This window comes from Protopterus annectens, chromosome 17.part0 (genome assembly GCF_019279795.1).
Source record: "Protopterus annectens isolate FY-2018-M chromosome 17.part0, PAN1.0, whole genome shotgun sequence".
Taxonomy (NCBI): Eukaryota; Metazoa; Chordata; order Ceratodontiformes; family Protopteridae; genus Protopterus; species Protopterus annectens.
In genome coordinates, this window is record NC_056751.1 from 751,769,455 (window position 1) to 751,782,972 (window position 13,518).

The following is a 13,518-nucleotide window of genomic DNA, read 5'->3' on the forward strand; positions in this document are numbered from 1 at the left end:
AAGTCAAAAGGGATCAAAATCTAGCAACTTCATTTCAGTATGTACAGCCTGCAATCAAATATATTAGAGAAAACAGTTGTAAGAGCATAAAGTCAAATTCAAGTATAGCAAAACAAAGGGTGATTTTACCCTAGACTGCTTTTATGCTACACCCGTGATGGTTGATAATAGAACAGTTAGTAAACTGAAATAAAAGTAAACGTAAGGAACAGAGGAAGGGAAGTCAAAACCAGGCAGCACCTGAGTCGAGTAAACATTTTCACTTGCATAGTGCTGTAAAATGCTCAACTAAAACACAAATGCAAAAGGGATATCAGCCTAAATGGGAAGATGCTGTTAGTGTGAATCCAAGGGAGGAAAAATGATTTTTTTTCTCCAGTACCGTTTTGCTTCTAGAAGGGGTGAGAAAGCTTCTCTGAGATCTTTGTGAACAGTATATAGTGTACAACAATTGTATCACATTAGATAAATATCAAGATGGAAAGGTGAAAAATTAGGGAACAAAAAAATGACTGAGCCCTCTTGGTGATAAGAAATCAGGTTTATTGGCATAAAATATACAGTAATGATCTACAGGAAAGAGTAAAATGAACATAAAAGTGCAGTTTTTAAGCCTTTGTTCTTTTTATGGAGGAGAGAAATGTAAAAAAAAGATATACAAACTATTTGTGACAATGAGAGGTATTGCCAGCTATGCCAAGAGAGGTAAGGCAGTGGATGTGTAACATATGCCAGCATTGCTAGCTGGAGTTTTGTAAAGAATTATATGTCATTTGTATATCAAACTGATTTGTACAGATGCTTGTATTAAGAAATGTATTTCTAAAACTGCTTGTGTTAAAAATGTACCAACAGTGGGTCCTGCTGGACAGAAAAAAACATATACCTGTATGTCAGACTGTATTGTATCTCCAAGAAACTCAAACTGACACCCAGCAGATAAACTTTAAACCAAAACAAAGTCAGGTACCACAGAAAAGGAACTCAGTACTGCCTTGCAGTTCAAAAAAATAAGCTGGTTTAATGGTAGTTTGAAAAACATAAACACATTTAAAATCACAGCGTTTTCATCTTAGTCAGACTTCATCAGATACATAAAGCTTCAGTTAAAACCGCACATATAAATAAACCTCAAAATATTCCACCAATTAAAACCACAACCAATACAAATTCTCAATTTTTCTGATTAGTTATGACCAAAGTCTGACTTGCAAAGTGCCTTATGCATTAAAACATTGAAAGCACATAAATTTGTTAATGCTAACCTTAAAAAATTGTGGCTGAAGAGAAGGCAGATATTGAGGGATTCATGCGACTTCGTAAGGGAAGTAAAGGATGCATTATGGAGTGATGAAATCAAATTTGCAACAATAGATGTCGTTGATTTGTTTTCCAGCATCCCACATAATGAAGGAATGAGAATGTTGGAAAAAATAATTTTTGAAGATGGAGAGTTCCCTAGAAATGAGCAGATAGTAGGCTTGAATTTAATTGACTTGGTATTAAGATACAATTTTATACATTTTAATGGTGAGTTCTACCAGCAAATACAAGGAGTGGCAATGGTGGCGGCCTGCCCCCCAACCTATGCAAACCTGATTTTAGCTAGGTGGGAGGAGAAATTTGTTTTAGGGTCCAAGTATGCAAGCCAATGGAACCTCTGTAGGAGATTCCTTGATGACATAGGCATTTTATGGAAGGGGAGTGTAGAAATTTTAGATGAGTTTTTATGTTATTTAAATAATACAACATCTTTTTCAAAGTTCACATATAATATCAGCAATGAAAAGTTGCAGTTTTAGATATAGACATTTTTAAGAAAGAGACCAAGTTTTGTTCAAATATTTATAGAAAGAAAGCATTTTCTAATTCCTTTCTCCATTTTCATAGTGCACATCCTGCTCATTACAAGAAAAATATTATTAAAGGACCATATGTCCAAGCAAGCAGAATGGTATCAGAAGAAGCAGATTATGAAGAAGAAAGCAACCTACTTGAACTTCTTTTTAGAGCCAGAGGGTATCCTGACAGCCTTATTGTAGAAGTTAAAAGAGAGGTTGCAGTGGGTAGAAAGTCAAAATTTAAACCTATACTAGGTATAATACAGGAGATTCTGCCAGGGCATATAGTTACAGAGGAAGAACATTTTGGTAAGGCTCTAGTTTTACAGTTTAATGCCTGCTCAGGATGTATGAGAAAGGTAATCGAAAGTGAATGGGAAAAGTTTCTTAGTTTTACTGATTAGGGGAATGTAGCAACCAACCCCTTAAAGTGGTCTACAGGAACTCCCAAAATATAAAGTGTTCATTAGAAAATGCTTACAAAAATGGACGTGGTGATAAGAAAAGGAAGGGAACATATAAATGTGGAAGATGTACCCAGTGTATTTACATATCAAACAAGTTGAGAATATTCTTACCAAGTAGGAATAAATGGATAGAAAGTGCACAATTTTATAATTGTGACTCTAATGGACTGATCTACCTAGCTCTGTGTGGGGAATGTAAATCCTTCTACGTCGGAAAGATGGACAGAAAATTAAGGAGAAGGATTTATGAGCATCATTACGATATCTAAACTAAAAAAAGAGTTTAATGCTCTTTACAAACATACACTAATATGTCACAGAGCATGTTACTCTTTCTTTGTACTTGAACAGATAAAGAAGGAAGTTAGAGGGGGGCATTGGGAGGAAAAGACTGAATATAGGGAGCTTTGGTGGCAATTGATTTTGGAAGCCCCCAGCCCACCAGGGCTCAATGATTATACCTCCATAGCCCCCTTACTAAATCTGAGAGCTGCTAAGCTTTGAAAGAAGAAATTGTGTTTTATTCATTCACATTAAATATGTCATTTTACAAAAGAACCACTAGAGGGAGTAAATACATTTTAAAGTTTTAACATGCACTCCATTAACTAGTGAATTTATACAGAATCAAACATTTTATTTAGTTAAATATGTTAAGCTGTGAAATATAATGTTATTTTTTTGTGGTGTCACCATTTTATACTGTCACCTTTTAGATGTTCTTTATGCTTTTACAATGTGCAATTTATTTTATGTACTTTCAATGTTTTAATGCATAAGGCACTTTGCAAGTCACACTTTGGTCATAATTAATCAGGAAAATTGAGAATTTTTATTGGTTGTGGTTTTAATTGGTGGAATATTTTGAGGTATATATATATATATATATATATATATATATATATATATATATACAGAGAGAGAGAGAGAAAGAGATGTGTGTGTGTGTGTGTGTGTGTGTGTGTGTGTGTGTGTGTGTGTGTGTGTGTGTGTGTGTCTGTGTGTGTGTGTGTCTGTGTGTGTGTGTGTGGTTTTAACTGAAGCTTTATGTATCTGATGAAGTCTGAAACTTTGGACCCCACCCAGTTTGGCTTTGTTAAGGGCAGATCATGCCTCCTAAACCTGGTGGACTTTTTTGAGACAGTTACCAAGGCATTAGATGAGGGTAAGGAGGTCCACACAGCCTACCTAGACCTCGCAAAGGCTTTTGACACCATTCCCCATTCTGGTACTATAGACAAACTCACCAACCTGAACATTAACCCCTGTATCAAGAGATGGGTTGTAAATTGGATCATGGACAGAACCCACACGGTGAGAGTTGCAAACTCTAGGTCCGACTCTAAACCGGTTACACGTGGCATCCCCCAGGGCTCAGTCCTAGGACCCTTCCTGTTTGGTATATACTTCTCAGAGGTACAGGCAAGCACAGGAGGACTTTGACTGACCAAGTTCGCAGATGACTGCAAACTAGGGGCCATAATTGATTCTCCAGCTGATACAGACACCCTCCAGAAGGGTCTCACTGAGATGGATACCTGGTGTCAAAATCATGGCCTCAAGCTGAATGCCAAAAAGTGCATAGTCATACCCTTTGGAAAAACAAAGTACCCACGAACTACCACATGGGTGGTAGTCCCCTAAATACAGAAAACTTAATAAGGGATCTGGGGACCCAAGTAGATAGCAATCTCTCCTTTGATAATCATATTACCAAGGTGGTTAGAAAATCCTTCTATGTGGCCCACCTAATCTGAAAAGGGTTCTCATCCAGAACAAAGGAGTTTATTAGGTTCATAGGTTCATAGGTAGGTACTAGACTATCTGCCCGAGGGCATTTATAAGCCTAGCCAGAGTGTGTCGGCTTTCGCCGCCCCATTGATTAATTAACTGAGCCTCTGCCAAACAGAGCCAATGAAGTGATCCCAGGGGTGTATTTTCTGTTACCCATCCACTCATCAAGGTTTCTCTTGAAGAGTGTTAGTGAGGGGCTCTGCCTAATGTAGATAGGAATTTTGTTCCAAAGCGTGGCTCGCAGTGACTTGGATTTCTTTAGGTGGAGCATCTCTATCAATTCTAAGTTGGACATGGCTTTGTAAGTCAGGCAGAGGTCACCTCTGAGTAAGCAATATGCCACTGAGTGCAGCCGGAGTTTTTTCAGTCGGTCTGCATAGGACATATGTTTGAGGCCAGTAATCCTCTTGGTGAGGTACTTTTGTGGTCTTTCCAGCTGTTGGAACTGTCTTGTGAGGTACATCGCAAATGAGGCATTATACTCTATGACGGGTCTGATGAGTGACGAGTAGAGGGGTACTATAACTTCTTTATTTCTAGATGCAAACCCTTTAGTAATTAGATGGGCTACATAGAAGGATTTCCTAACTACTTTGGCAATATGATTGTCAAAGGAGAGATTACTATCTACCTGTGTCCCCAGATCTCTTATTACTTCTTCTGTATTAAGGGGGCTGCCACATATGTGGTAATTTGTGGGTGTTTTGTTTTTCCGAAATGGGATGACTATGCATTTTTTGGCATTTAGCTTGAGGCCATGATTTTGACACCAGCTGTCCGTCTCAGTAAGGCCTTTTTGGAGGATGCCCGTGTCAGCCAAAGAGTCAATTATAGCTCTCAGTTTGCAGTTATTGGCGAACTTGGTTAGCCATAGTCCTCCTGTGTTTGCCTGTACTTCTGAGAAGTATATACCGAACAGTAAGGGTCCCAGGACCGAGCCTTGTGGGACACCACTTGTGACTGGTTTAGAGTAGGGCCTGGAGCCTGCTATTCTTACCACGTGACTTCTGTCTGAAAGCCAGTTGGCAACCCATCTTGTGACGTAGGGGTTTATCTTCAGGCTGGTGAGTTTTTCTATAATATCTCAGTGAGGAATGGTGTTGAACGCCTTGGAGAGGTCAAGGTAGGCTGTGTGAACCACCTTTCCCTCGTCTATGGTCTTGGTGACTGTCTCAAAGAAGTCGACCAGGTTTAGTAGACATGATCTGCCCTTAACAAAGCAGAACTGGGTCGGGTCAAGTGTTTGGAGGTTCCCAATGTCTTTGTTAATGAGTTCCATGATGATGCACTCCATAGCCTTGCAGACCAGGCTAGTCAGGCTTATGGGGCGATAGTTACCAGAGTCAGTTGTGGCCCCTCCTTTGTGTAGTGGAATAACCGTTGCTGTGAGCCATTCTATGGGCATGTAGCCTTGTGGAAAAGCTGAGGTTGAACAGCGTGTTTAGGTGGGGGGTTAGTTCGTTCTGTAGTTCATGCAAGATGCATCCTGGGACACCATCTGGCCCCATTGATGCTGTGTTTTTGGCTTTTGAAAGGGCTGTTTTCACCTGTGCATCTGTGATTTCCAGGACACTACACTTTTCCAGTATTGTTGTGGGCCCTTTTGGAGGTGAGAGGGGGGTGAAGTTTGCACTGAATCTATCTGCCAAGATGTTGGCAATATCAGTAGGTTCAGTATATTTTGTGTTATTTTGCACTAGCTCAGAACATATCTGTGAGTTGCCACTTAGATTCTTGACATAGCTTAAGAAGTGCCTTTCTACTCATCACTTATTAGATCCATTATAGAATACAATGCCCCATTTGGGATGTACCTTACAAGTCACCTGCAACAGCTGGAAAGACCACAAAAGTACCTCACCAAGAGGATTACTGGCCTCAAACAGATGGCCTATGCAGCCCAACTACAGAAACTCCAGCTGTACTCGGTTGCATACCGCTTACTCAGAGCTGATCTTTGCTTGACATACAAGGCCATGTCCAACCCAGAATTGATGGGTATGCTCCACCTAAAAAAAACATATCCCTGAGAGCCACACGCTCTAGGGATATAAACCTTACCACAACGATAAATAGGACATGCTGGAGGGATAGATTCCTGACCCAGAGACTCCCCATGCTTTGGAACAAGATTCCAATATACATCAGGCAGAGCCCCTCATTAGCACTCTTCAAGAGAAACCTTGACGGGTGGATGGGAAACAGAAAATTTACCATGGGGATCACTGCAGTGGCACTGCTGGACAGAGGCACAGGGAACTAATGGCTCTGCTGGTCAGAGGCACAGGGAACTAATCTAAGGGTGTGGCGAAAGCCAACACACTCTGGCTAGGCTTATAAATGCCCTTGGGCAGATAGCCTAGTACTTACCTATGAACCTAAATAAGATGAAAATGCTGTGATTTTAAATGCATTTATGCTTTTCAAACTACCATTAAACCAGCTTATTTTTTGAACTGCATGGCAGTACTGAGTTCCTTTTCTGTGGTACCTGACTCTGCTTTGGTTTAAAGTTTATTTGCTGGGTGCCAGTTTGAGTTTCTTGGAGTTATTTGGTAATTTTCCTAAGCATGGAATAGGAACTTGCCAGTACAAGTGACTGCAGAACTGGGCCGGATGAAGTGGGCCAAATGAGGAAGTTGATTGGCCATCTCTCTGAACGGATTGATCTCTTAACTCCTTTGAGCCAATCCATGATTGAATTGGCCACCAAGGCCCGAAATGGGTAGATACAAGAGGTTATGAATGCTGGAGTAAGTGAAATGAGAGGAAAACATGGTGGGCGCGATGTACGGCCGAAACAAGGTGGATTTTCAAATGCAAATACCGAAAGAAATTGAGATGAGGACTTTTTTGCATACACCAAGCATTGTAAAAGCAACAGGCTCTCTCCCTTAGAGAAATGAAGCAGAAAAAGTGACCATTCCACCAGGGATAGGCAACAGAGATGCCTCAGAGACTGCACAAAACATGGCAAGTAAAATAGACTTAAAAGACTGGTTCCAAGTTTCATTTTTTTCTAACTTTTCTGATAAAACAAGAACAGCATTACCAATGCCTGATTCATACAATGTTAAACTGACTAGAATGTCTAGTTTAATGTTGAAATACAGAATGCTATATATTGAAAATGCATATTTAAGGCAATGCATTACTGAAGGTGTTGTGCCTAATGGCTTACAGATATGGAAATTTAATAATAATGTTGAATGTGGTGGTTTATTACATAAAGAACTTATTGAAATTTCTGATAAATGTGGTTTTGATGTGCTTAACGCTATGATTACGGACAATGAAAGGAATAGAGTAAAACTGCAAAAAGAGATGGAGGAAATTAATGACTATATTAAAAATGATTTAATTTTACCGTAGCTTCTGAAAACGATAAATATTATAATGTTACGGCAGGCATTGATGAAAAATGTAATGAACTTATACAGAAGAAGTTGAAGAAACTTGAAAGGGATATTAATGAATATAAAAAACATACAAACTACCCACTACCTAGGGTGAACAAAAGAAAGGAGGGTGACAGTTTTAGTTCTAAAATGAGGAATGGGGGGGGTGATAACCAAGAGAGGGCACACATTAGTAATAATGGGGGCGATCGGGATGATTTTTCAGAATATCCCACATTGAGAAGAGCAGAAAGGTTGAAAAATAAAGGTAACAAAAAGTATCAGCAGCAAAATGTTCACATGGGGGGGTGAGGTATTAATGCCTGATGTGACCCCTAACCCCCCAGGTTCATGGCTTAAGAGGTGGCATTATAGGAGAAGCTGGCAATGTGTACAAATTCACTAGGGATGGTTTTACTATTTATAATTTTAGCAACATTGTTTTAATCAATGAACATTTTAGTCTTTTATCAAAAGGTTTAAAATTCATTCCCCAGAAGAAAGGGGACTTGGCGAAAATTCTTATATACCTTAAAACATTTATTAGAAAAGTAAATTTGGGTCGAATGTTGCCAGAATAGAATAATACGACCACTACATGTACCCAGAAGAGTACATACAATCCCCCCAACCACCCTCAATTAAAAACATTTTGAAAAAGTGGTTGAAAAAAGATTTAGAGAGGAATACATGAAGGTTAAATACAAGGCAAATATGAGTGAAGAAGAAAGGAAGGTGTTAGATGATCTGAGGGGGAATAAGGAAGTAAGGGTTATGAAACCCGATAAAGGTGGGGGATAGTAATAATGGATTCAATTACTTACGAAGGGAAGATGAATAGAATTTTAAATGACACCAGTAAATATTCTAGTGTGTCGTTAAATGAGATTAATATTGCCTACAGGAAGATAGATGTGGTTTTAGATGACATGATGTGGGAGGTCTGAATGAACAAAAAAACCTACAATTATTTGAAAGTAACAAAACCTAAAATACCATCAATATTTGGAATCCCAAAATCCATAAGGATGAGATGAAGTCCCTACCCCCCCCCCCCCAGTTCATACCCATAGTGTCAGCAGATGGGTCTAAGACTTTGCCTTTGGCAAAATTTGTTGATGCTAAGCTTAAAAAATTGTGGCTGAAGAGAAGGCAGTTATTGAGGGATTCATGCAACTTCGTAAGGGAAGTAAAGGATGAATTATGGAATGATGAAATAAAATTTGTAACAACAGATGTCGTTGATTTGTTTTCCAGCATCCCACATAATGAAGGAATGAGAATGTTGGAAGAAATAATTTTTGAAGATGGAGAGTTCCCTAGAAATGAGCAGATAGTATGCTTGAATTTAACTGACTTGGTATTAAGATACAATTGTATATATTTTAATGGTGAGTTCTACCAGCAAATACAAGGAGTGGCAATGGGGGCGGCCTGCCCCCCAACCTATGCAAACCCAATTTTAGCTAGGTGGGAGGAGAAATTTGTTTTAGGGTCCAAGTATGCAAGCCAGTGGAACCTCTGTAGGAGATTCCTTGATGACATAGGCATTTTATGGAAGGGGAGTGTAGAAATTTTAGATGAGTTTTTATGTTATTTAAATAATACAACATCTTTTTCAAAGTTCACATATAATATCAGCAATGAAAAGTTGCAGTTTTTAGATATAGAAATTATTAAGAGAGAGACCAAGTTTTGTTCAAAGATTTATAGAAAGAAAACATTTTCTAATTTCTTTCTCCATTTTAATAGTGCACATCCTGCCCATTACAAGAAAAATATTATTAAAGGACCATATGTCCGAGCAAGCAGAATGGTATCAGAAGAAGCAGATTATGAAGAAGAAAGCAACCTACTTGAACTTCTTTTTAGAGCCAGAGGGTATCCTGACAGCCTTATTGTAGAAGTTAAAAAAGAGGTTGCAGTGGGTAGAAAGTCAAAATTTAAACCTATACTAGGTATAATAGAGGAGATTCTGCCAGGGCATATAGTTACAGGGGAAGGAAATTTTGGTAAGGCTCTAGTTTTACAGTTTAATGCCTGCTCAGGATGTATGAGAAAGGTAATCGAAAGTGAATGGGAAAAGTTTCTTAGTTTTACTGATTAGGGGAATGTAGCAACCAACCCCTTAAATTGGTCTACAGGAACTCCCAAAATATAAAGTGTTCATTAGAAAATGCTTACAAAAATGGACGTGGTGATAAGAAAAGGAAGGGAACATATAAATGTGGAAGATGTACCCAGTGTATTTACATATCAAACAAGTTGAGAATATTCTTACCAAGTAAGAATAAATGGATAGAAAGTGCACAATTTTATAATTGTGACTCTAATGGACTGATCTACCTAGCTCTGTGTGGGGAATGTAAATCCTTCTACGTCGGAAAGATGGACAGAAAATTAAGGAGAAGGATTTATGAGCATCATTACGATATCTAAACTAAAAAAAGAGTCTAATGCTCTTTACAAACATACACTAATATGTCACGGAGCATGTTACTCTTTCTTTGTACTTGAACAGATAAAGAAGGAAGTTAGAGGGGGGCATTGGGAGGAAAAGACTGAATATAGGGAGCTTTGGTGGCAATTGATTTTGGAAACCCCCAGCCCACCAGGGCTCAATGATTATACCTCCATAGCCCCCTTAGTAAATCTGAGAGCTGCTAAGCTTTGAAAGAAGAAATTGTGTTTTATTCATTCACATTAAATATGTCATTTTACAAAAGAACCACTAGAGGGAGTAAATACATTTTAAAGTTTTAACATGCACTCCATTAACTAGTGAATTTATACAGAATCAAACATTTTATTTAGTTAAATATGTTAAGCTGTGAAATATAATGTTATTTTTTTGTGGTGTCACCATTTTATAATGTCACATTTTAGATGTTCTTTATGCTTTTAGAATGTGCAATTTATTTTATGTACTTTCAATGTTTTAATGCATAAGGCACTTTCCAAGTCACACTTTGGTCATAATTAATCAGGAAAATTGAGAATTTTTATTGGTTGTGGTTTTAATTGGTGGAATATTTTGAGGTATATATATATATATATATATATAGAGAGAGAGAGAGAGAGAGAGATGTGTGTGTGTGCGTGTGTGTGTGTGTGTGTGTGTGTGTGTGTGTGTGTGTGTGTCTGTGTGTGTGTGTGTGGTTTTAACTGAAGCTTTATGTATCTGATGAAGTCTGAAACTTTGGACCCCACCCAGTTTGGCTTTGTTAAGGGCAGATCATGCCTCCTAAACCTGGTGGACTTTTTTGAGACAGTTACCAAGGCATTAGATGAGGGTAAGGAGGTCCACACAGCCTACCTAGACCTCGCAAAGGCTTTTGACACCATTCCCCATTCTGGTACTATAGACAAACTCACCAACCTGAACATTAACCCTTACATCAAGAGATGGGTTGCAAATTGGCTCATGGACAGAACCCACATGGTGAGAGTTGCAAACTCTAGGTCCGACTCTAAATCGGTTACACGTGGCATCCCCCAGGGCTCAGTCCTAGGACCCTTCCTGTTTGGTATATACTTCTCAGAGGTACAGGCAAGCACAGGAGGACTTTGACTGACCAAGTTCGCAGATGACTGCAAACTAGGGGCCATAATTGATTCTCCGGCTGATACAGACACCCTCCAAAAGGGTCTCACTGAGACGGATACCTGGTGTCAAAATCATGGCCTCAAGCTGAATGCCAAAAAGTGCATAGTCATCCCCTTTGGAAAAACAAAGTACCCATGAACTACCACATAGGTGGTAGTCCCCTAAATACAGAAAACATAATAAGGGATCTGGGGACCCAAGTAGATAGCAATCTCTCCTTTGATAATCATATAGCCAAGGTGGTTAGAAAATCCTTCTATGTGGCCCACCTAATCTGAAAAGGGTTCTCATCCAGAACAAAGGAGGTTATTAGGTTCATAGGTTCATAGGTACGTACTAGGCTATCTGCCCGAGGGCATTTATAAGCCTAGCCAGAGTGTGTCGGCTTTCGCCACACAATTGATTAATTAACTGAGCCTCTGTCAAGCAGAGCCAATGAAGTGATCCCAGGGGTGAATTTTCTGTTACCCATCCACTCGTCAAGGTTTCTCTTGAAGAGTGTTAGTGAGGGGCTCTGCCTAATGTAGAAAGGAATTTTGTTCCAAAGCATGGGGAGTCTCTGTGACAGGAATCTATCCCTCCAGCATGTTCTATTTATTGTTGTGGTGAGGTTTATCTCACTAGTGCGTGTGGCTCGCAGTGACTTTGATTTCTTTAGGTGGAGCATGTCTATCAATTCTAAGTTGGACATGGCTTTGTAAGTCAGGCAGAGATCACCTCTGAGTAAGAAATATGCCACTGAGTACAGCCAGAGTTTTTTCAGTTGGTCTGCATAGGACATATGTTTGAGGCCAGTAATCCTCTTGGTGAGGTACTTTTGTGGTCTTTCCAGCTGTTGGAACTATCTTGTGAGGTACATCCCAAATGAGGCATTGTACTCAATGATGGGTCTGATGAGTGACGAGTAGAGGGGTACTATAACCTCTTTATTTCTAGATGCAAACCCTTTAGTAATTAGATGGGCCACATAGAAGGATTTCTTAACTACTTTGGCAATATGATTGTCAAAGGAGAGATTACTATCTACCTGTGTCCCCAGATGTCTTATTACTTCTTCTGTATTAAGGGGGCTGCCACCTGTGTGGTAATTCGTGGGTGTTTTGTTTTTCCCAAATGGGATGACTATGCATTTTTTGGCATTTAGCTTGAGGCCATGATTTTGACACCAAGTGTCCATCTCAGTAAGGCCTTTTTGGAGGATGCCCATGTCAGCCGGAGAGTCAATTATGGCTCTCAGTTTGCAGTTATTGGCGAACTTGGTTAGCCATAGTCCTCCTGTGTTTTCCTGTACTTCTGAGAAGTATATACTGAACAGTAAGGGTCCCAGGACTGAGCCTTGCAGGACACCACTTGTGACTGGTTTAGAGTCGGACCTGGAGCCTGCTATTCTTACCACGTGACTTCTGTCTGAAAGCCAGTTGTCAACCCATCTTGTGACGTAGGGGTTTATGTTCAGGCTGGTGAGTTTTTCTATAATATCTGAGTGAGGAATGGTGTCGAAAGCCTTGGCGAGGTCAAGGTAGGCTGTGTGAACCACCTTTCCCTCGTCTATGGTCTTGGTGACTGTCTCAAAGAAGTCGACCAGGTTTAGTAGACATGATCTGCCCTTAAAAAGCCAAACTGGGTGGGGTCAAGTGTTTGGAGGTTCCCAATGTCTTTGTTAATGAGTTCCATGATGATGCGCTCCATAGCCTTGCAGACCAGGCTAGTCAGGCTTATGGGGCGATAGTTACCAGGGTCAGTTGTGGCCCCTCCTTTGTGGAGTGGAATAACCATTGCTGTGAGCCATTCTATGGGCATGTAGCCTTGTGGAGAAGCTGATGATGAACAGCGTGTTTAGGTGGGGGGTTAGTTCGTTCTGTAGTTCATGCAAGATGCATCCTGGGACACCATCTGGCCCCATTGACGCTGTGTTTTTGGCTTTTGAAAGGGCTGTTTTCACCTGTGCATCTGTGATTTCCAGGACACTACACTTTTCCAGTATTGTTGTGGGCCCTTTTGGAGGTGAGAGGGGGGTGAAGTTTGCACTGAATCTATCTGCCAAGATGTTGGCAATATCAGTAGGTTCAGCATATTTTGTGTTATTTTGCACTAGCTCAGAGCATATCTGTGAGTTGCCACTTAGATTCTTGACATAGCTTAAGAAGTGCCTCTCTACTCATCACTTATTAGACCCATTGTAGAATACAATGCCCAATTTGGGATGTACCTTACAAGACACCTGCAACAGCTGGAAAGACCACAAAAGTACCTCACCAAGAGGATTACTGGCCTCAAACAGATGGCCTATGCAGCCCAACTAAAGAAACTCCAGCTGTACTCGGTTGCATACCGCTTACTCAGAGCTGATCTTTGCTTGACATACAAGGCCATGTCCAACCCAGAATTGATGGATGTGCTCCACCTAAAAA

General features: G+C 39.9%; 1 protein-coding gene across 1 annotated transcript in view; it reads left to right on the forward strand.

Moving 5' to 3' along the window:
• The window catches only part of LOC122791344 (C-factor-like), a 429,108-nt gene that overhangs the window by 245,961 nt on the left and 169,629 nt on the right, over positions 1 to 13,518 (forward strand). The gene's annotated exons all lie outside the window — the stretch shown is intronic.